This window comes from Tamandua tetradactyla, chromosome 16, assembly GCF_023851605.1.
Source record: "Tamandua tetradactyla isolate mTamTet1 chromosome 16, mTamTet1.pri, whole genome shotgun sequence".
Classification (NCBI taxonomy): Eukaryota; Metazoa; Chordata; class Mammalia; order Pilosa; family Myrmecophagidae; genus Tamandua; species Tamandua tetradactyla.
In genome coordinates this window covers 3,889,724-3,911,143 of record NC_135342.1, presented here as the reverse complement: position 1 = coordinate 3,911,143, position 21,420 = coordinate 3,889,724, and the positions used below count along the sequence as shown (strand labels likewise).

Here is a 21,420-nt window from a genome sequence, read left to right as displayed (position 1 = left end):
CCTGTTGTTGAGGAACAGAGTCTCTGCAAACGCCCAGGTCCCATTCTCTGCTTGTTCCCACGTCCACCTCCCAGTAATGGCAGCTGGAGGTGAAGCGAGGGGTGCCCAGTACACAAATTGGGTGGAATCTCTCAGCACGTTCTTCTCGATTCTGTGTGAAATGCCCACATTTCATTCTCCTCAGTTCATCAGAGATGATGAGGTAGTTGGTGGCTGTGTCCATATCCAAGGCCATGTCCACTGTGGGAAGAAGAGTAGTTCAGCAAATACTGGCCCCCCCTCATTTCTACCAATATCTCATTCACTTCTACCTCTTAAATTTTACCCTTTCTCCCTAAATCTGAATTTTTCTGGGAAACTTCCATGACCTCCTTGATTGGGTTTAATTTTGTATCTTGAATAAATGAATATAATTCCAACAATCCCTATCATTGTAACAATTCCTCTTATACTGGGGATGCTTTTTACATTGTTATATGTCATTTGATCAAATATTTTTCTTCCTTTCAATGTGATTTCCATGAAGGAAGGGCCCTTGACAGATTACTGATCTCAAAATTTTATAAATTAGTGCTGTCCCTATAAAATATATATCTCATATAGATATTTTGAAGGCTGGAAAATGATTTGATAATTGCAGGATAATAATGAACTATTAAAATTTGATTTTTCTTTGCATTAACACTCTCCTTTAGTCTTGTTGACTGCATAGTTGCCAACATGTAAGGGTTTGTTGTCTTAGAGTTGATGTGAGTAGTCCTGGGTTGAAATGAGTAATTTCTGTGGAAGTCAAGATGGTAGGAGGGATTCCTTTGGCCATGAGCAGGGATGTCTTTGTTTTCTGGAAGCACCTTAGACCCAGAACTGGCATGGCCTAGTGTTAGCAGAGTGTGGAAATGTGTGTATGAATCCCAAATGTGAAGCTGCATGGTGAAAATGCATACTTATTGAGAAAATAAAAGAATTCCCATTTTCCATGATTGCTATGTACATAAGCACTTTCTTTCCACTCCCACCTGGCACAGCTACTCCTGATGATTCCACATTAACACACCTGGGACTAGAGATCGCCCACCAGAACCAGCTTGGGATCTGATATCTGCTATGTCTGAGTTGGCATCCTGACTTGCATGCATTTGCATATAGATGAGCACAGATAATTCCTTTAGACAAAAACCTGCTTCAAAATTCGATTGCAAAATACTCCAGAGTTCAGCGGTGACATGGATTCAAGCAGTATATTCTGTGGCACCAGGTCAGTGGGCAGCCCTGACTCCCCAAGTGGACACATTGTGCAGCGCCAACTGCCATGCACCATTTTGCTAGCTCTCCTTTAGGGGCCTGTGTGCTGTGATACATCACTGTGGGTTAGCATCATCTGAAGACTTTTTAAGGCCTGATAATTGAATTAGAGTTCAAATTTTCAGAAGCCATGGTTGAGGCAGTGCTGCCCAGTGGAATCCAGAGAGCCATATATCTAAGTGGAAACTTAAGTGGCTGCATCTTTAACAAGGTGACAAATGTAAAATTATTTTAACTTTATTAATGCAGTAACTCCAAAATTTCACTTCTACATGTGGCCATAGCCATATTGTAAGGGCTCTGCAGTCAATGCAGGTCACACTCATGACTTAAATGGTCTCATTCATTTAAACCTCTGGGTGGATCTAATCTACATATAGAGGGGAGAAGCTCTGTGCCTTGGGGAGGAGAGGAGATGTCCATATTTAATGGAGAGCCTTTGTGGGAAGGGGACAGAACGCACGGGCTCCTTACCTTGGAATTGCAGCATCCTTGGGTTCATTTTCAGAAGAGCTCTCAGGTGGGACTCCTGGTCCTTAACCTGGAAATCAGCCTCCCCAGCTGCCAGCTGGACCTGATGTCATTCTTCTGAGAGACCACAGGGCAGGAGGGGCACAGCAAGCCCTCCCCACAGGGCTCCTTCTGCAGGGAGTTCATGCTGTGGAAGCAGCAGATGTACCCACACTTCAAGTACATGGGTTCTTCAAGATAAGCCAAGCAGAGGCGGCATCTACTTATTTCTTTAAAGTAGAAAATGCCCCTGTCTGGGGGAAAATGTGGATGATTATTAGTGGAGTTTCCATGATTTAGTCTTTGGGCCTCATTCATCCTTACATACCTTGAGAAATTGTGCCATCCCTTATACCAGGTATTGAAGGTAAAGTACAAATACAAATGTGAAAGTCTCATGACCCTGAGTTATTGAATTCTGAAATGCTAGATGGAATAAGGACAGAATCCATCATACAGCTTTAAATTGACGTGAGGAAGGGATTTCAAATAGGGCAGGGGGACACCATTCCATGGGGCCATCAAACACCAGAGATTGGGCTTTGCTGAATTAAAATGTGCTGAAAGGGTAAAATACTTTCTGGTTTTGAAGATCTAATAAGAAAATGAATGCAAAGTATTTCATTAAAAACTTTAAAAATTGATCACATGATCATATTTTAGATATGAAAATTACTATCACCTGTTGTTCTAGTTTGCTAGCTGCTGGAATGCAATATACCAAAAACGGAATGGCTTTTAAAAAGGGGAATTTAATAAGTTGCTAGTTTACACTTCTAAGGCTGAGGAAATGTCCCAATTTAAGGAAGTCTACAGAAATGTCCCATCAAAGGCATCCAGGGAAAGATACCTTGGTTCAAGAAGGCTGAGGAAGTTCAGGAGAAGGCACATGGTGAACACAGTCAGAGTTTCTCTCTCAACTGAAAGGGCATAAGGCGAACATGGCGTCATCTGCTAGCTTTCCCTCTTGGCTTCCTGTTTCATGAAGCTCCCCAGGAGGCATTTTCCTTTTTCATCTCCAAAGGCCGCTGGCTAGTGGACTCTGTTTCATGGTGCTGCAGCATTCTCTGCTCTCTCTGAATCTCCTTCATTCTCCAAAATGTTTCCTCTTTTATAGGACTCCAGAAACTTACCAAGACCCACCCACATAGGTAGAGACATGTTGTCACCTAATCCAGCTTAACAACAACTCTTGATTAAATCACATCTCCAGGGAGATGATTTGATTATAGTTTCAATCATACAGTATTGAATAAGGATTATTCTACCTTTATGTAATGGGATTTGTTTAAAACACGGCATTTCTAGGTTACATACATCCTTTCAAACCAGCACATTGTTTTCTAAATTGTTGCCATGTGGCTACTGGAAAACTTATACTTCCATGTGTGGGTCACACTGCATTTCTCTCGGGCATCGTTGGTCCAGACTTAGAGATGCTCCAACCCCCCGGCTGGTCCAGCCCAACTGTGGTAAAAACCCTTAAGAATGCCTGAGAGGTTGAAGAGGTCAACAGTGGAAACTCCGTTCACCTCTGGTAAAGTAGCCCAGACAGGGGTTGATTATGGAAATTAAGAAATACTCACGTCCATCTGAGCCTGAGATCTAGGTTCCCTAAGGTACACCCTGTTCCTGGCCTTGAGTTGGCAGAATTAGTACTTTTTCTTTCCCTGGACATTGTTTTCTCTTATCTCAGCCTCACAGAAATATGAGAAGTAAAGTAAAAAATTACCTAATTCTAGACTCATCTCTCTCAACTTGGCCCTCCTCTGGTGTCCAGCTGCTGCAAGTGATAGCTCAGTTCTGGAGAGAGGTGGACCCTGTATTAGTTAGTGTTCTCCAGAGGAAGAGAATCAGCAGGAGATTTCTGTAAATATAAAATTTATAACAGTGTCTCATGTAACTGTGGGGATGAAGAGTTGAATATCTGTAGGGCAGTCCCCAATCTGGCATCTCCAGTGAAGGTCCTCAATGAACTCTCAGGAGAGGCTGGCTGGCCAAAGCAGGAAGAAAAGTGGTCTCTTCTGAGATCTTAAAAGCCTTCCAGTGATTAGAATAAGGATCATCATTATAGAAGACACATGCAATCAGCTGTGGCTCCTGCCAACATGGACATGATTTAAGTCCATGAACTGTCCTTATAGCAGCAGACAGGCCAGTATTTGCCTGATCAGACAATCAGGCACCACCACTTGGCCAAGCGACTCATAAACCTGACCTTGACATACCCTCGAGGAGCTTTTATGTAGAGGGTCCTTTCCCCACTGTTCACATCCTGCTGGTCCTCTTTAACTCAATCAGGTATTGATCTAATTCTGGTAGAAATGAGATTTTTTTCTTAAAATATAGAGAGTTTACCTCAAAGCAAATAATTTGATCCTGAGTATTTTTCCCTATTCATATAAAGAAAATATTGCTATATTAGCATTCTAGGTTAGACAGTGAATATTATGTCTGGTTGATTTAGAATCAGGACAGAAAAATTTTACACTAAATATTTGGTATTCTAGTTTGCTAGCTGCCAGAATGCAATATACCAGAAACAGAATGGCTCTTAAAAACGGAAATTTAATAAGCTGCTAGTTTACAGTTCCAAGGCTGAGAAAATGTCCCAATTAAAACAAGTCTATAGAAATGTCCAATATAAGGCATCCAGGGAAAGATACCTTGATTCAAGAAGGCCAATGAAGTTCAGGGTTTCTCTCTCAGGTGGAAGGGCACATGGCAAACATGGTCAGAGTTTCTCTTTTGGCTGGAAGGGCACATGGTGAACATGGTGTCATCAGCTAGCTTCCTCTCCAGCTCCCAGGGAGGCGTTTTCCTTCTTCATTTCCAAAAGTCCTTGGCTGGTGGACTCTGCTTTGTGGTGCTGTAGCGTTCTCTGCTCTCTCTAAATCTCCACCTTCTGTAAAATGTTTCCTCTTTTATAGGATTCCAGTAAACTAATCAAGACCCACCTGTAATGGGTGGATACATGCCTCCACCTAATCCAGTTTAACAACCACTCTTGATTGAGTCACATCTCCATGGAGATGACCAAATTAAAGCTTCAAACATACAGTACTGAATAGGAATTAGGAGAAATGGCTGCCTTAACAAAATGGGATAGGGATTAAAACATGGCTTTTCTAGGGTACATACATCCTTTCAAACTGGCACATTTGGCATCAGTATTAATACATAAGACATGAATGGAGGTAGTTTCAAATACTTATTTTAAAAAATTTATTTATTAATTAAAAAAATTAACAAGTGAGATACAACATTAACATAGATAATCAGTAATTCACAATATCATCACTTAGTTGCATATCATCATTTCTTAGAACATTTACATCCATTCAGAAAAAGAAATTAAAAGAAAATAGAAAAAGAAATAAAATGAAAACAGAAAAAAAGATTATACCTACCATAACCCTTACCCCTCACTTTCACTGATAACTAGCATTTCAAACAAAATTTATTTTAACATTTGTTCCCCCTATTATTTATTTTTATTCCATATGTTCCTCTCATCTGTTGACAAGATAGATAAAAGGAGCATCAGACACAAGGTTTTCACAATCACACAGTCACATTGTGAAAGCTGTATCATTATTCAATCATCTTCAAGAAACATGGCTACTGGAACACAGCTCTACATTTTCAGGCAGTTCCCTCCAGCCTCTCCATTACATCTTGAATAAAAAGGTGATATCTACTCAATGCATAAGAATAACCTCCAGGATAACCTCTCGACTCTGTTTGGAATCTCTCAGTCATTGACACTTTGTCTCATTTCACTCTTCCCCCTTTTGGTCAAGAAGGTTTTCTAAATCCCTTGATGCTGAGTCTCAGCTCATTCTAGGACTTCTGTCCCACATTGTCAGGAAGGTCCACACCCCTGGGAGTCATGACCCACATAGACAGGGGGAGGGTGGTGAGTTTGCTTGTTGTGTTCGCTGGAGAGAGAGGCCACATCTGAGCAACAAAAGAGGCTCTCGTGGGGGTGACTCTTAGGCCTAAATTTTAAGTAGACTTGACCTCTCCTTTGTGGGGTTAAGTTTCATATGAACAAACCCCAAGACTGGGGGTTCAGCCTATAGGTTTGGTTGTCTACACTGCTTGTGAGAATATCAAATACTTTTTTTATTTCCAAATCCTCATGTTTATATCAAGGAAATTAATAACCTACCCAAAATTCATTTCTAAAATCACATTCACTCATCCATCCTCACACTTCTTCAAATGGGTTTTGTCTCAGTGATCGAGGTCCAGGTTTAGAAATTTGGTAGATCAACCCCTCGTGGGCCCACTACAATCAGTCAGCTGGTTAGAGAACTGTTTTTTGTATAAAACTCAATTATGTTTCTAATAATCTAACAGCTGCTTTTTTTCTGATATATAATAAAAAATGATCCTGTTTCTTCATTTAAACATTTTTTTAAATCTCTTCAAAAAAGACTCCACATGGTTTTAGACGACTTATAGGGTTTGCTGATGGAGAATGAAAAATGAGGAGAGGTGTGTGGGGGAGGGTGAGTGGTGTATTAGTTTACATTTAGGTGATTAATTTATCTAGTCCTTCAATTCCAGGGTCATCGTTTGCTGAATGCTCTTATCATTTCAAATCCAAAGCACAGGGACTCAAGTACTCTTGTTTCATCAAGGTGAACTTAAAACAGCACAACTCTAGGAATTGTGACCCATTTGACAGCGTTTTATAGTCAGGTCCTGTGTCCTGTACCCTGGATGGCTGTGTGGAAGAACGTGCTCCACAGATGAGATGGCCAGAATCTGCACTGGACCTCAGCCCAGGGATACGCCATAGCCTCCCCTTTCAGTCCTTGGGTAAAGTCATCAGGTGGGTCACCAGCACCCTCAGTGCACAGAGCCAGCTGCCACCAGCAATCGGAGGGGCTGGGGGTGGGCAAGGAGGACGGCAGGCATCGCCAGTTGTGCCCATTTCATGGATTTGGGTTATTAACTTGCCAACATTATTGAAGTATATAAATAATGATGACATCATCATAAAAATCACTATAGCTCAAATTTAGTCTTTTCTAAGCACATCTTTTCTTTTCTTAAATAAATATTTATTTTGAAATAATTTCAGAATTACAGGACAAAATAATACAAACCGCATACAGAGACTCCACCTTACTCCTTGCCCCAGATACCCAGTTCCACCAACTTTTAACACTGCATCTATTGTTTAAAAAATCATCCAAAGTCCGTTATTTTATCAATTTGGTATCAAGTAAAAATAGATTGCATTTTCATAAATTTCTTTTTTGATTGTTTGCTAATCTCACAAAGTATTGCTTGTGGCCAATGCTTATTAGTATTGCTTTTACTGGTGGGAGAAAATTTCCTGCGTGTAGAAAGTTAAATCTGGACATTCTATTTTGTTAGTATTAATTTTAATATGTAGCATTATGAGTACAATTCATGTTTAACTTTAAGAATCTACTGGTGGTTTTTTAAAAACAGTTTTATTCACATGAAGGTCAGAACAGGCATTGCAAGGTCCCTAAAAGTTGGAAGAAGTGAAGGGAAAAATAAGAGAAGTCAAAGCAACAACTTTGCAAAACATCTGCAGACTCAGAACACTGAGACTTGTGGGTCATGATGGAATGTTAACTTTAGAGCACTAACTTTAGCCAAAGTTGAGAAACATCCACTTGGCTGTCATTCCAGTAAAGACAGATCAAAAACACGCTCTTTGTTTCGTAATCATTACTCCAGTAATGAAAGAACAGGCTCTCTCTCTGTCTGTACGTACGTTAGAGAACAAACATAAACAAAAAGTTATTTCTGTGCACTCCCTGCTTTACTGAGAAAATAAATACGTTGCTGAGCAAGTGCTCAGGGCTCTTGTCCTTTGAGACATGAGTCCCCTGCTCTCATCTTAAAAGAGTCTTCTGCGTGCATGTCTTTATTTTTCAAATTTGTGGTGCCTTCCTCAACCCCTTGTACTGAGATGGTCTCAGCAGATGATTTCAATCGTGGAAGGGGCATGCTTATGCAAAAACTACCATCTGTGAATCTGTGGACATACAGAATGCATTACCCATTGTCATGTTATTCCACACAGCATTGCTTCTTATCAAGGAACAAACTTCACAGCAAATGAAGTGCAGGAGCAGGCACATGTGCATGGAATTCTTTGATCTTACTATATTCTCCATCATCCAGAGGCAGCTGGCCTGATAGAAAAGTGGAATGGCCTTTTGAAGATCCAATGACAATGCCAACTAGATGGCAATATCTTCCAGGGCTGAAGCAGTGTTCTCCAGGAGGCTGTGTCTGCTCTTACTTAGCATCCCCTGAATGGTGCTCGTTCTCCCATAGCCAGGATTCATGAGTCCAGGAACCAAGGGGTAGAAATGGGAGTGGCACCACTCACTATCAACCCTGGGGATCCAATAGGAAAAGTTTTGCTTTCTGACCCTGAGACCTTAAGCTCTGATCTAAGAGATCTTAGTTCCAAAAGGAGTAATGCTCCTTCCGAGAGATGCAACAATGATTCCATTGAACTGGAAGTTGAGACGGCCACCTGTCCACTTTGGGCTTCTCTTTCAACTGAATCAACAGGCATGAAAGAAGATTACTTTTGTCTGGCAGCGACTGATCTTGATGATCAAGGGGAAATAGGACTGCAGTTACACAAAAGAGGTAAAGAAGAGTTTTCCTGGAAAACAGGAGATTCCCTAGGATGTCTCTTAGTCCTACCACCCCTGTGATGAAAGCCAATGGAAAACAGCAACAACCCAATCCTGGCAGGACTACCAATGACCCAGAAACTTCAGGAATGAAGGTCTAGGTCACCCACCCAGAGTAAAACCAGGAGCTGCTGAAGTGCTTGCTGATGGCAAATGGAACACAGAATGGGTAGTAGAAGAAGGTAGCGATAAATGTGAACTATAACCATGTAATGAGTTACAGAAATGCAATTGTGATTGTATGAGTATTTCCTCCCTGTTTTGTTATGAGTATGTTTGCATTTGTACATATGCAAATATCTCATTTTCCTCTTACCAAATGACATAAGTTGTTATTGTTCACGTTATACTATTTAAGTCATAGCACATGAAGTTTAAGAGTGAATGTTATGTAAGGACTAGCACCCTCTTCTGAGATATGCGGTGCATTCCTGGTTGTACACAGGACAGTTGAGTATTGTTAGGCAAACCTGTCTGTTATTGTGTTCTATTTGGAAATTAAGCCTGTTTCAAGCTGATGTGTAGAGCTGCCAAGTTGGCAAGGGGTAGACAGTGATGGTTGGGTTCTGGTGACACCTTGACCAAATGATTATGCTCAGTTGTCTGGTCAGGCAAGCACTTCCTGTCCATTGCTACAAAGATATTTTGTGGGTGGTGGATTCAATCATCAGTCAGTTGATTGCACCTGTGATCAACTAAGGCATGCTGTCACCAGAAGATAATACAATCAGTTGAAGGCTTCTAAGGAAGAAGTGACACTCCCTGCTTCTTCAGCCCATGAGCCTCTCCTGTGGCGATCATCCAGACCCTTCATTGGAGCAGCCAGCTTCACCGTGTGCCCTATGGATTTTGGATTCTTCCATTACCACAGTTGCATGAGACACATTTATAAATATTATATTTACAGATCTCTCCTCTTGGTGGTTTCTTTATAGAACCCTGACTAACAACGGGTCAGATGGCAGCATTCCTAGTTTTATTTTTTCTTAAAGAGACTTCACTTGCTCATGTTTTGAAGTATAATTTCACTAGACAAAGCATACCTAGTTTTTACCTAAAATGTAGCTTTTATTGACTTATCCCTCTTCCTTCCCCTGCTTCCACCACTTCTTCTGTGGTTTATTCTGGGAGGACAGGAATTCTGGTCTCAGCTGAGCTTCTGGGACCCTGACTCTGATACCTGCCACTGTTATTTGTGTCCTGGACTTCCCTGTCCCCATTGAAAGGGACCTTTGCATTATTAATAATCTCTCACATATCCCCAGCACATTCTTGTTACCGTGAGGAGGGTCTCTCAGCTCAGCTCACACTGCTGATGAACCAGACTCTCGAACACCTTCAAATATTCCTAAACATTCATATGTGATGTGGTTAATGTGTTCAAAGCAAAGGGAGCTCCTTGAACACGCTGACTGGCTCGGTGTATCCTAGGTGTGAGCATCAAGAACTGGCGCACAGCATTCGGCTCTCACGGTCCCCGGATCTGCGTCAGGAGGAGCAGGGTCCAGGCCAGTGCTGACAAGCAGATGCTGATAAAGCCACATGTGTCATGTTCAATGTTCTAGAGCCACATTGGCAGACAGGAAAGGAAACAGATGGGATTAATCTTGCTTTTTTCTTAGCCCAATATATCAAAAATATAACCATTTCCACATGGCAATGGTGACATTTAAGGGCTCAGTGTGCACTAGTGGTTCTAGTAGTTACCTTGTCGGATGTCACAAGTCAAGGAAATGAAGAACAATTATTATCTGCCCTTAAATTTCTCCCTGTCAGTCCAAGCTGTTCTCAGGGCTAGCAAGCACTGCTGTTTAAAAAGTATCACCAATTTAGGTGTCAGATTTCATCCAGTTCCTTTTATGGTATGGGGACTTTTTCACACAGATGCTTTTTCAAAGATCAAAAATAAGTGAGTGAGAAATCAGATCATTCCAAAAGCAGTCGTAAAATGATTTTTATTTAAAAGTATTAAAATAGCAAAAGAAATAACTTAAAATTCACTAAGCTTGGCTATGACAACATTTAATGTTTAAAATTCAAGTATACTCTAATTAAAATTTGGTGTTTGTGATTCATGAAATACTTCACATTTTTCAAGTACTCTGGGATATGTAGACCAAGTAGAAAGGAGCCCAAAGTAAATTCCAATGAGTGAGTTTTGTGTCTTGGCTTCACTGCTCTATTTTTGGTTGTGCTGGAGGAAAGGGGCACTTGGAGTCATTGCAGAACAGACACGCAAGAAGCTTGCATCATCATTTCTTGGATTTGCTGGAGAAAAGAATGGCCTCAGTGGCTCAGAAGCACAAATTTTGGTAAATGTGAAGATATGGGATCCATTGCTAATGTCACAAAAAGTGATGCTTCCAATATCCATATCCAGGAAAATGCCCACTTGGTGTAGCTGGGGGTTTACCCAAAGAACAGTCCTTGGTTTAGTGCTGACTGAGAAATATTTTCTTTTTCTCAAATTCAGCATCCAGAATCCAAGTTCTGTGGTCATCAAGACATTCCCTTCTCACGGAACAGATTCTTTGCAGATGCCCAGATCCCATTCTTTGCTTATTCCCACGTCCACCTCCTGGTAATGGAGGCCAGAGGTGAACCGAGAGGAGCCCAGCATGCAGACTCCGAAGCAGAATCTCTCAGCGCGCTCTTCCCGGCTCTGTCTGCTGTGCACACACTGCACACTGCTCTGGTCCTCAGAAATGAGGAGGTAGTTGTGGGCTGTGTCAGTGTCCAAGGTCATGTCCACTGTGGGGGAAAAATACGTCACTCAGCAATAAGGCAAACCACACCCACAACTCACTTTTACTACAAGGTCCTAAGCAGCCTCCCATATTTTCTTAATTTTGCTTTTTTCCCTAAGTAAAAAATTTCCTGGGGAGACAAAAATATCTGGATATTTTTCACAACACAAAACAATGGTTTGTGTGGAGTAAAAAGAAGAACAGTAGGAAAATAAATAAATCCATTATTTTCGAAGTAGAATGTGTGTTCTGAGACATACACTAAAGCACACTCATCTTCACACCCCAAACAGCCGCCATGAATTTCAGGCACCCTGTGACATGGGGAGTAGAGAAGAGCCTGCATTCTAGCACCTCACAGGTCTGCTCTGGGAACTTACTTTAGTGCTATTATCCATGCAGCTGACTTCAGAGAATTCATATCTACCGTTTACCTCTCTCCATGTGGATCACAAAAATAACTAAGATTTCAGCTGGAAAGTGGAATCTGGTCCTATTTCCTGTAGCATTAGGTCAGTGAGTGGGGGGAGGGCATGTTGCCGGCTCAGCTCCAGATTCTGCAACTGGACCTCATTCTATAGGAATCACCATCCCCTCCCCTTTCACCAGCCTTTGCCTGGGGGTCTGACCCTGGACTACATGCCTTCACCCTCCTGGTTGTCTACAGTGACAGGCGATTAAAATCACCTGGGAGCTTCTTAACATGGCAGGTTCCTGGGGCTCACAGCCAGTGAGGTGGTCAGATTCAGTGAGTGCAGGGCTGTGCCGTTCATGAACTAGCAGCTTTAGCAACACCTGGGCTCAGGACTGAAATCCAGATTCTCAGACCAGACCTGTGAAAGAACATGAATCTGAATTTTAATGAGGTCCCCATGTAGCTTAGCACATATTCAAGTCTGAGAAGCTGTGAATAGGCAGTGCTGCCCAAGAGAAATATGATGCAAATCATGTGTTTAATTGCAACTTTTCTAACAGACACATGAAGAAACAGGTAAAATTAATTTTAATAATATATCTTATTTAACACAACATTACCTGTATATTATATATTCCATTGGGGCACTGTCCCCACTCCCAGTTCTGGGTGGCCACCTGTGGTTCTAGAGTTGGACAGCATCAATCTAGGGCATGGCTTAGATATTTGATTTCCTTAAGAATCCCCAGTTCATCTAAGTTATACTCCCATATGCTCTGGGAGCATGGACATTTTAAGTGCCCAACTTGTGGAAATATCTAATGCAGACTGTTTGTCCAGTTCCATATTGCAGGGCCCTTTGTGGGAGGAGTGGGTTGTCCAGATTCCTTACCTTTGCATTTCATCATCCTTGGGTTTATCTGTAGTGCAGCTCTCAGGTGGGGCTCCAGGTCCTTGGTGTTGGAAACCAGCTTCCCCAGCTGACAGTGTGCCCTAATGTCATCCTTCAGAGAAACCAAAGAGCAAGTGGGATGCAGAACACTCTCCCCTAGGGTATCCCTCTTCAGGGGATTGATGCAGTTCTGGCAGCAGATGTATCCACATTTTAAGTACATGGGTTTCTCAAAATAAGCACGACACACAGGACATTTGATTGCTTCTTGAAAGTGTTTAGCCATGTCTCCTGCTGGAGAAAGAATGGACATGATGCCTTCACATGTCATATAAATGTGATAATTTATAAGATGGAGGTTCCATGAAATGAATTAATTGGGGTTTGATCATCTATAAGGGTGTAGAGCTATTGTGCATATGCCGCATAGATCTCTACTACTAGGAGATCATGATGCAAATCAAAGACTCACGGTCCTGATCATCTGAATTTGAAATTCTAGGTTGAGTGAAGAGCACAATTCAACATTCAAGTCTGAATTGAAGTGGTGAAAAAGTCTGGAGCTGAACTGCTCACGGGGAGCTATTGATCGCCAGCAATGGGACTGGTCTGAATTGAGTTGTGCTGTGAGCATAGAATCCACACAGGGCAAAGACATCACAAGGACAAGAGAACGTAAACTTTCTCAGTGATAACAGTGTTGAAATAAATAAGATAAGTAGAGTTACTATGGCTAAGAGATTTAAAATGGAGTTGGGAGCTGATCCTGCAGGCAACTCATCTGCAGGTCTCACCGTATGTCACAAACTGTCACAGCATTCAAAGCCTCAGGCAATAGTTCCTCAAAACCCCAAGTCATCCGGACCATAAAACAATCCACAAGAAAAATAACTGTTTGCTGTCTAACTCGAAGGACAGGTAGAGCACCCGAGATATCCACCAACCACAAACAAACTTGTCTCATCTTCTTTGAGAAACCTTGGAAATGCCAGGACGGGACGTGATTTGGGTTGCTAACTGAGTCTGAGCTCCCAAATTGTTATTCTAAGACCCCAATTCAATGCTTTTGCCGCCTTGGGGCTTCATTTGTTATTTCTTGATTGACAAGAGTTTCAAATTCATTACAAGGTAATATGGTGATATTTAGACTATTGAACTAATTTGACTTCTTTCTTTTTACTTTAATGTGGCTACTAGAAAATGAAAAATTACACATGTGGGCCATATTATCTTCTTATCAGACAATACTGGTCTTAACTCAAAGACCCTCCAGTTCCTCCAGTCCATGTGACCTGACTAGCAAAAACCCAAAACACAACCTGTGATACTGATGAACTCTATGGTGGAAACTCAATTCATCACTGGTAGAATAGCCCAAGGTATTATATGATTAAGTAAAATGGTGAAAATCCATTTTTCCTGCCTGAAAAATGAAAGTCGAGGTTCTGCTACTGCTTCTTGAGTTGGGATCCAAGTGTCCCTAAGAGCACACCCTGTGTGTGTCATTGAGGGGACTCAACCCACACGAGCTCAATTTCTGACGTATTCACTTCCCCAGATCTTGCTTTCTTACATATACCACTCAAGGGATCTGAGAAATGAAAAAAAATTCATAAAATTAGACTCTCCTCTTGTGTTAGTTGGATTCTCTAGAAAAACAGAATCAACAGGAGAATCTGTTAATTATGCAATTTATACAGTTGTCTCATGCAACCACAGGGAAAGAGACCAAATTCTGTAACGTAGGCTGTGAAGGGTCTGGATGATCTCCACAGGAGTGGCTTGCTGGCTGAAGAAGCAGGGAAAGAGTCTCTCATCTTCCTTAAATCCTCAACTGATTGAATTATCTCATTGTGGCAGGCACACCTTAGTTGGTCTCAGATGTAATCGGCCACAGATGCAATCAACAGACTGATGACTTAATATACAAGTCTTCCAGTTTATCAACCAGCCACAAAATATCCTAGTGGCAATAGTCAGGCCAGTGCCTGCCTGCCCAGAAAACTGGGCATAATCCTTTGACAAGTTGACACCACAACCTACTCATCACACCTCTTCCCCAGGAGATCCTCTTCTGGCCCACAGCTGCTTCCCAAGGCTCTTGAGGGAAATCCCCCAACAAATGGCTTTTATATAGAGGGTTCTTTCTCTTTTCTTATTTGTGCCAGACCACACCTCCTTAACTCAATCATATTTTGATTTCATTGTGGTAGCAATAGGATTTTTACCAATGAGAAAGAAAAGCCATAAATGGTTGTGATGTTTAGGTTCATGTGTCAACATGGCCACGTGTTGGTGCCCAGTTTTCTAGCCAAGAAAGCTCTGGCCTGTTACTGTGAGGACATTTCATGGACTTAAATCATTAATAAGTTCATTGCATTTATGGCTGATTACATCTGAATCAGCTGAGGAGACTGTCTTCAGTAATGAGAGACATTTCATCCAATCAGCTGTAGGCTTTACCAGAAGTGACGACTTCAGCAGGCAGAGGCAGAATTTTCATCTCTACTTCAGCGAGCCAGCCTCTCCTGGGGAATTCGTGGTAAACCTTCATCAGAGTCCCCAGACTGCAGCCCGCCCTATGGGACTTGGACATGTGCATTCCCACCATGTGTGAGATGCTCTTATAAAACCTCACAATATTTACAAGCATCTCCTGTTGGTTGTTTCCCTAGGGAACCCTGACTAATACAATGGTTTCACTCCACATTGTAATTCTAGTTCAAAATGAATTGTATTTTCAGAAATTTTATATTTGAGTGCTTATAAATCTCAAGAGGATTGTTCCTAGTAAATATTCACAAATGGTTACTTATACCTTGACTTGTAACTAAACTTAAACCTGTACATTTATTTTTGTGCTCTACCTTCTTATGATCTAAAGCATTCATTCTTATTAATATTGACTCCACATTAATAAATAATATGCATTCCAATTTGCTTTCTTACTCTTATGTATTTATTTATTTTTGGCATGAGGTGGCACCAGGAATTGAACATGGGTCTCTGGCATGGCAGGCGAGAACCCTACCACTGAACCACCATTGCACCACCCTATATACTAGTTTACTTTTTTTTAAAATTAATTCAGGGAATTTTAATTAGATTGACCCAGTTGAGACCAAAAAGATCTCCTATAGATTAAGAGCTGGCATTCACAATCTCTGTGAAAAGTTGAACATTACTAACTCAGCCAAGCCTCAGTCCAATTATATCTTTACAAAGGAGAAATAGTGATAACACTTCCTGAACCATAATTATATCAAAATTTTAAAAGCTTGATCATATTCATTTAACTATAAGCTAATCTTATTTAACTCTGGGCTGTCCAACAATAATATACTATCAGCCATTCTAATTTGAACTCTATTGTATGAAACAATTTAGATATGATACATGTAAAAAAGTCATAGGACCTCTATCTATAATAAGTAATGGGGTGGCCAACTATTACACATTAGTAGCTATTTTGAGATAAGCTATTAAGTCTGTCCTTTCTGTCTTGTTTTTTTAAAAAATTTTCTTATTATATAGGGTAACATATATACAAAGCAAAGAAATAAAAAAGCAACAGTTTTCAAAGCACTCTTCAACAAGTAGTTACAAGACAGATCCCAGAGTTTGTTATGGGCTGTCATACAGTCCTCTCAGATATTTTTCCTTCTACCTGCTCCAGAATATAGGAGACTAGGAGATTTACACATTTTTTTTAAATCACAACCAACTATTTTCCTTCTTTTTTTGGGAAAAAGAACATATATGCAGAAAAAGCAATACATTTCAAAGCACAACAATTAATTAACAATTTAATTAATTGCAAAACATATTTCAGAGTTTGATATGGGTTACAATTCCACAATTTTAAGTTTTACTTCTAGCTGCTCTAAGATATTTGGAGACTCAAAGAGATATCAATTTAGTAATTCAGCATTCATATTCATTTGTTAAATCCTATCTTCTCCGTGTAACTCCACCATCACCTTTAATCTTTCCATCCCTCTCTTTAGGGCTGTTTGGGCTATGGCCATTCTAAATTTTTCATGTTGGAGGGTCTGCCACTAATATGTGGTGGAGAAATGGAACTATCTGATGTTCTGTAGAAGTTGTGCCCTCTAGATCTCAGGACTTATCTGGACCAGGGGCCCATCTGGAGGTTGTAGGTTTCTGGAACGATACTCTAGTACATGGAACTTTTGTGGAATCTTATATATTGCCATAGATGTTCTTTAGGATTGGTTGGAATGGTTCTGGTTGAGGGTTTGCAGGTTGTGATAGGTAGCAAGGTCTAACTGAAGTTTGCGTAAGAGCAACCTCCACAGTGGCCTCTTGACTCTATTGGAACTCTCTTTGCCACTGATACTTTATTAGTTACACTTCTTTCCCCTCTTTTGGTAAGGATGGAATCATTGGTCCCATGGTGCCAGGGATGGATTCATTCTTGGGACTCATCTCCCACATCACCAGGGGGACTTTCATCCCTGGATGTCATGTGCCTTATAGTGGGGTGGGCAATGATTTAACTTGCAGAATCAGGTTTACAGAGAGTGAGGCCACATCTGAGTAACAAAAGAAGTCCTCCAGAAGTAACCTGTGGCAGGCTAAGCTTCTCCACTATCTAAATAAGCTTTACAAGTATAAGCCTCAAGATCAAGGGCATGGCCTATTGATTTGGGTGTCCCTAACATTTGACACAGTATCAGGAGATTTCCTGATGGTAAAATTTAATAGCTTCATATTTTTTCTCCCATCCCTCAAGAGACTTTGCCAATACTTTTTGATTATCTGCTTAATATACTCTAGGATGTATCCAGGTATCACATTAAGCTATACAGGATTAAAGGACCTCTTCCTTATTTCGGGCTAACTGTGTTTCAATTGTTCAAATGAACTATAAAGATAGGTTGAGTTAGATTGTGTGCTACAGAAAATTTCAATTCCAGACCAAATAAAACTTTCTTCCTTTGGTCTCAAAGAGTATGTGTGGTTCAAAAATACAGACATTGTCTTCTTTACCCCTGTGTTCTGAATTAGTTTGACCCCAAACTGATTGGCTTTGTTCTTATTTCTAAACATCAGGTTATATATATACCAACATTCTTAATTTTAGATAACACTTTCAATTTTAGATAATTTAATTGTTCCCAAGAAAAAGAAAACCAATAAACACACCCTTGCCAAATAGGAAATCTAGACCTCCTCTTAACCCTTGTCCCTCCCCCCCATTATTTACCTCTAATGTTGCCATGATAGTGCTGATATTTTCCTTTTAAACATAGCCCATAGCATGCAATAGCAGTTTTCCCCTGTACCCTGTTCTTAACCCCTCTTTGTACCCAAATCATACCTTTGAGGTTCTTGGAAGAACCAATTCATATTTCCAGTAAGAAACAGTGGGGCACATAAGCTTATACAACCCTTTTCAATCTTGTTCATCTTCAATATGGTAATATTATGTATACATCCACTAGAAAATCATCTTCACTTCTTTCTATTCCTTTATATTGGAGTTTAACCTCTTTAGCTAGCCATTCACCCAACTTTAGCTTCTATGCATCTCTGAGTCCTCTATATTCTTTATCATAAGCATCTGCTTTTACATTTACCATGGTCATAAAGGTGGAATCATACAGCATCTATTTTTTTGTGTCCAGCTTATTTCACTCAGCATTATGTCCTCAGGTCTCATCCATCTTGTCATGTGCTTCAGGATGTCATTTCATCGTACTGCGGCATAATATCCCATCATATGTATATACCACATTTTGTTAATGAAGTCATCTGTTGATGGGCATTTGGTTTGTTTCCATCTTTTGGCAATTGTGAATAATGCTGCTATGAACATCAGTGTGCAAATGTCTGTTTGTGTCATTGCTTTCAGCTTTTCTGAGTATATCTCAAGTAGTACTATTGCTGGGCCATAGGGCAATTCAATATATAGTTTCCTAAGAAACCACCAAGCAGTCTTTCCATAGTGGCTGCACCATTTTATATTCACACAGCAGTGCATAAGAGACCCAATTTCTCCATAATCTTTCTAACATTTATACTTTGCTGTTTGTTTAATAGCAGCCATTCTTATAGGTGTGAGGTGGTATCTCACTGTAGTCTTCATCTACATTTCCCTTATAGCCAATGAAAATGAAAAGCTCTTCATGTGCTTTTGAACCATCTGTATTCATTCTTCAGAAAAATGCCTATTCATGTCTTTAGCCCATTTTATAATTGTGTTGTTTGTTCTTTTGTTGTTGGGTTGTATGATGTCTTCGTTTATACAGGATATAAAACCTTTGTCTGATATTTGATTTCCAAATATTTTCTCCCTTTGAGTCGGCTGCCACTTCACCTTTTTGACAGTCTTTTCAGTTGTAGAAACATTTGATTTTGAGGTGCTCCCATTTATTATTTTTTCTTTTGTTGCTTGTGCTTTGGGTGAAAAGTTTAGGAAGCTACCTCCTGTTACTTGGTCTTGAAGATGTTTCCTACATTTTCTTCTAGAAGCCTTATGGTGCTAACTCTTATATTTAGGCGTTTGATGCACTTTGAGTTAATGTTTGTGTAGGGTGTAAGATTGGGGTCCTCTTTCATTTTTTTGGCTATTGATATCCAGTTATTCCATGCCCATTTATTGAAAAGACTATTTTTTTCACAGTTCAGAGAATTTGAGGGCCTTGTAAAAAATCAATTGATCATAGATTTGTGTCTTTCTGCACTGTCAATTTGATTCCATTGGTCAATGCTTCTATCTTTGTGCCAGGACCATGCTGTTTTGTCCACTCTGGCTTTATAGTAGGTTTTAAAATCAGGGAGTGTTAATCCTCTCACATCATTCTTTTAACAATGCTTTTAGCTATTTGGGATCTCTTAAGCTTCCAGATCAATTTTGTAACTAGCTTTTCCAAGTCTTTAAAGTAGGTTATTGGAATTTTGATTGGTACTGTGTTGAATCAGTCAATCATTTTGGGGTAGAACAGACATCTTAACTTTATCTAGCTTCCTATCCATGAGCAGGGAATGTCTTTCCACCTATTTAGATCTTTGATTTCTTTTAGCAATGTTATGTAGTTTTCTGAGTAGAAATTCTTTACATCCCTATTAAGTTCAATCCTAAGTACTTGATTCTTTGGTTGTTATTTTGAATGGAATTTTTTTGCTTAACTGACCTCCTCAGTTAGGTCTTTACTTATGTGTAGAAATGTTACTAGTTTTTTCACATTAGTTTTATATCGTGCCACCTTGTTGAATTTATTAGCTCAAGTAACTTTTCTCTAGATTTCTCAGGATCTTCCAAGAATAGTATCATGTCATCTGCAAAAAAGGAAAGCTTTGTTTCTTCGTTTCCAATTTGGGTGCCTTTTACTTCTTTGACCTGCCTGGTTGCTTTAGCTAGAACTTCTAGCATGATGTTGAATAATAGTGGTGACGTGGGCATCTTTCTCTCATTCCTGATCTTAGGGGAAAAGCTTTCAATTTCTCTCCATTGAGTATGATACTGGCTATCAGTTTATCATATTGGGATAGTTACCTTTCATTGCTATCTTTTGGAGTGTTTTTATCAGAAAAGGATGCTGAATTTTGTCAAATGCTTTTCAGCATCAATTGAGGTGATCATGTGATTTTTTCCCTTTTAATTTGTTAATGTGCTGTACTACATTAATTGATTTTCTTGTGTAGAACCATCCTTGCATTCCTGGTATAAACCCCATTTGGTCATGGTATATAATTATTTTAAGGTGTTGTTGCATTTGATTTGCTAAGATTTTGTTGAGAATTTTTGCATCTATGTTCATTAAGGAGCTTGGCCTGTAGTTTTCCTTTCTTATAGCATCTTTACGCAGTTTTAGTATTAAAATTATATTAGTTCCATAAAATGAGTTAGGTAGAGTTCCTTTTATCTCATTTTTATGGGAAAAGTCTAGGAAGGTTTCAGGTTAGTTCTTTTTGGGATGTTTAATAAAATTCCCCTGTGATGTTATCTGGCCTTGGCATTTCTTTGTATGAAGATTTTTGATGATTGAGTGAATCTCTTTCCTTGTGATTGGTTTGTTGAGATCTTCTATTTCTTCCTGAATCAGTGTAGCTTGTTTTTGTGTTTCCAGGAATTTGCCAATTTCATCCAAGTTCTCTAGTTTGTTGGCATATAGTTCTTCATAGTATCATCTTATGATTACTTTTATTTCTTCAGCTCTGTGATAAGACACGCTTCTTATTTCTGATTTTGATTTTCATCCTCTCTCCTTTTTTCTTTGTCATTCTTACTAATAGCCCATCAATTTTATTGATTTTCCCAAAGAATTAACTTTTGGTTTTATTGATTCTTTCTATTGTTTTTTGTTCCCTCATTTATCTCTATTTTGATCTTTGTTATTTCTCTTCTTCTATTTGCTTTGGGATTAGTTTGCTGTTCTTTCTCGAGTTCCCCCATGTGTGCTCTCAAGTCCTCAATTTTTGCTCATTCTTGTTTTTTAATATAGGTATTCTGGGCAATAAATTTCCCTTAAGCACAGCCATTGCCACATCCCTTGTATGTTGTGGATTGTTTTTCTTTAGCTACTTTCAGAATTTTCTGCTTCTCTTCAACATTTAACAGACTGATTTAGTATTTGTCTTGGATAAGGCCTATTTGGATTTATTCTGCTTGAAGATCGTTGGACCTCTTTGACTTGTATATTTATGTCCTTTATAAGGGTTGGGGAGTTTTCCCCCATTATATCCCCAACTACTCTCCCTAGCCCTTTACTCCTCTATTCTCCTTCTGGGACCTCAATGATTCTTCTATTTGTGCGCTTTGTTTTGTCTATCATTTCCCTGAGTTCCTATTTAATTTTTCCATCTTTTTTTTTACATTTGCTG

At 39.8% G+C, this 21,420-nt stretch overlaps 1 protein-coding gene and 1 pseudogene across 1 annotated transcript in view; both read right to left on the bottom strand.

Moving 5' to 3' along the window:
• The window catches only part of LOC143658590 (ret finger protein-like 4A), a 128,149-nt gene that overhangs the window by 68,242 nt on the left and 38,487 nt on the right, over positions 1-21,420 (bottom strand). The gene's annotated exons all lie outside the window — the stretch shown is intronic.
• On the bottom strand, positions 10,696-12,856 carry LOC143660115 (ret finger protein-like 4A; annotated as a pseudogene).